Source organism: Crinia signifera, chromosome 19, assembly GCF_055691185.1.
Source record: "Crinia signifera chromosome 19, ASM5569118v1, whole genome shotgun sequence".
NCBI lineage: Eukaryota > Metazoa > Chordata > Amphibia > Anura > Myobatrachidae > Crinia > Crinia signifera.
Window position 1 is genome coordinate 23738428 of NC_139226.1, and position 3660 is coordinate 23742087.

The following is a 3660-nucleotide window of genomic DNA, read 5'->3' on the forward strand; positions in this document are numbered from 1 at the left end:
TCTTTCTCTCTCTCTCTCTCTCTCTCTCTCTCTCTCTCTCTCTCTCTCTCTCTCTATATATATATATATATATATATATATAATGATGCGATGCAATGTCCGGCACTCCTATGTCGCAAGTAACGGTGCCCGGGTGCCTTCCTCTTCTGGGGCAAGCCCATACACACAACGTCGGTAAATGATAGGCGTCACTCCGGGGCTTGGTGTCAACCAAATTTTATGTGAAAAAGCGGTGTCACGGTCAACGCCGTTTCGGATAAACCGTCATCAGGACTATACCTGGTATAGTCCTGATGACGGTTTATCCGAAACGGCGTTGACCGTGACACCGCTTTTTCACATAAAATTTGGTTGACACCAAGCCCCGGAGTGACGCCTATCATTTACCGACGTTATATATATATATACACAGATGTCTTGTTGCCCTATAAGCTTGGTATGATCACTGGCACTAAACTTATCAGTATCTGTAGGAGTAGTTAGATTGAGTTAATTGATGTGGTCTATAGGTACTTCCTGGCTTTAGGGTATTTAGTGGTCACAGGAGCTTTGTGTGATAGATCTGCAGTTGTCTGTGATCCCTCTTGAACCTTGGTCTTGACAAAGGACTCGAACACTTTTGTGATGTATTAAACACTTTCTAAATTTGCTCTTTTATTGGACTGTAAGAACTATATACTGTATATATATATATATATATATATATATATATATCTAGGAAGAGGCAGAGAGAAGGCGCTTCATGGTGCAGTATTGCTAGTAAATCATTTAATGGACAATAAAAAATCCTGGTACAGGCAAGTGCAAACTCGTACCATAGGTAAAAGCACTGTGGACTGGGTACCACAAGGTTTAAAAGTAGCCAAAGGCTAGACTGCTCACGCTTAGGTGCTGGAACAAGGAGCCACCGGAAACACCGCTATGCTGGCTTGCAGGGAGGCGTGTAGGGGTCACCAGGATCCAGACATCAGCTGTGAGATGGGTAGGAGCGTCGTAGGCCACGCCCTGACGCGTTTCGTCATATAGACTTCGTCAGAGGGCGTGGCTACTACGTACGCTCTGTGGGTTTAAGTAGGCCAAGAAGTGTCAGTCACTTAGGAGCTGTTAACGGCAATTGGCTGCGGGGTGTGAGTGGGCGTGATGGAAGAGGGCCTAAGTGAAGCCACTCCCCTAGATATGGGAGGTGGCCTGACCGTCATGAGGTAATAAGCCTGCAGCGTCAAATGACGCGGCCGACATGTCCGCAACAAGTGGACATGATTGGATGGGATGTAATAAGCATCATATGACGCGGCTCGCCTGTATGTAGCGTCAAATGACGCGAGACTAGTGCGGCATCGCGTATACGCCGTCATATGACGCGGCGAGCATCACACACAGCCGGGAATGCGCACAGCGTCAGATGACGCAGCTAGCGTCAAATGACGCGATACTCATCAGAGTGCTGATATGACAGCGATCAGGTGGGCGTGAACAAATATACGTGCATGCAGCACGTCATGCAACCCACCCGATGTAAACAAAGCACTTGTGGGATGAACCGCCCACAAGTGCAATAAACCAATGTGTGCGGACAAAATGCCCACATAACACACATTAAAAATGCCACTATGGGAGATGTATATGATGTGAAAAGAAGTGACACTAATATGGGCCACTACTTAAGATGTAGACATGAGTAAACTACACTATAGGTAGTAATTTTCAAGTATAGGAACTATGATTTTAGTAGTCTTATTTTAATGTCGACTCATGATGTCGACTCAAACTACAGAACCTATTTTTTATATAAAAAAGGCTATAAAAAAGCCTATGCATACCAGCCACATAAAACAGATAAAATTTAGATAAAAAATCGCACCATGTGTGAGCAATTTAGCCCCAGCTTTACAAAATATACAGGGAAAACAGAGAAACATAAATACATTGGTATATCAAATATGCATCGTATATGAAAAAAGTATATAAAAGTATACATCTTAATTACCCTTGCATACACAATATCCTCATTATCATAAGTGGATTATGTTCCACAGATATACTATATGCATATCACCAAACCAAAATAGCGATAAAACACTAAAACAGGATAAATGAGAAGAAGCGTACAAAAAACACACAAGACAAGAAAACAGCGGCACAATATAAGGTCCCCTCATTGGTTGATGAATGGGGTTATCTCGTAACCCTCATTCAATCCCCCCGGGGCCAGTGTGTTAAGTCGGAGGATCCATGTGGTTTCACGTTTAAGTAGAAACTTATCATGGTCCCCACCCCTTTTACTGTAATGGACCAATTTGATGCCCTTAAAGGTGAGGGATTTTGGATCACAGTTGTGGACTTCTTTAAAGTGCCTAGGCACGCTGTGGTTGAGCACCCCATGTTTAATGTTACGGAGGTGCTCAAGAATTCTAATCTTGAGGCACCTCTTGGTCTTGCCCACATATTTTAGCCCACAGCCACAAGTTAAGAGGTATATAACAGAAGTAGAGTTACAATTGATAAACTCATTCACTTTTAGGTCAGTCCCATCAATATGTGGTCCCTTTTTCACATACTGACGTGGCGAGGGGACGCGGATACCTGTTAAGCCGGCGAGGGGTGTCCCTCGCGGCCTTGACAGGTATCCGCGTCCGCTCGCCATGCTTTGGGCTCGGTGGCTCGCTGCGCTCGCCACACTAATCTATTCTCAACTCCACGCCGACGTGGATAGTAGGGGAATGAAAAGGTCGGAGGACGCGCACCGCCGCCCCTCACGGGCTCGCTGCGCTCGCCACACTTCGGGTTCGCGTCAATCGTGGGGGTGGCGGCCACAATGGGGGGCCATTATTTTTTACACACATGACGGGGCCATACCCAATGAGAAATGGCCCATATTGGCCCTTTTTTCATTTTTTACTATGTTAAATGGACTCAGTTTCAATGTTAAAATAATTTAACATTGAAGCCTATGGACACGATGTACCCGATTTCTCCATAGGCTTCAATGTTAAATTATTTTAACATTGAAGCCTATGGAGAAATCGGGTACATTGCGTCGGTCGTGTGCGTTTTGGTATGCACCCGACGCGACCGACACAATTTTTCCGACACGACCACCACGATAGAAATCGTGGTGGCCATGCTAGGAAACAAGTACCAAAAAAAATGACCCCCCCCCCACACACACACACACAGCAGCTGTGGCATGCCACACATTTACTTACATGTGCAGTGGTTGGCGGTATAGTCGGGAGCGGGGCAGGAGGCAGGGGTGTGCGGCAGTGCAGGGTGCCACAGAGAGAATCTGCCCAGATGCAGGGGTGATGGTGGAAGCAGGCAGGCGGCAGTGCCGTTGCCTGAGCAGCATGACCTCTGACCGTCACGCTGTGCAGAGCCGTCCACCTGGGATCGGGAACGTCCAGGCTCCATCTGAGCAGGTGCTAAAACAAGGTCTGGTATTAGACTGCATATGCTCAGCCTAATCCCAAAATCCAGGGATTGAAAACTCCAATCCTGGAATTGAATTCCCAGCAAATTTGGAGCCAAATCCCTGGATCCCGCAAACCCAATCCTAGGATTGGCCACCCTGCTAGTCATATTCGGGTACAATCTGGACTTTCGGTTGTGTCAATGGGCATTTGGAGAAAGAGGATGGAGACTACTCTCCCTCCAAAGTAA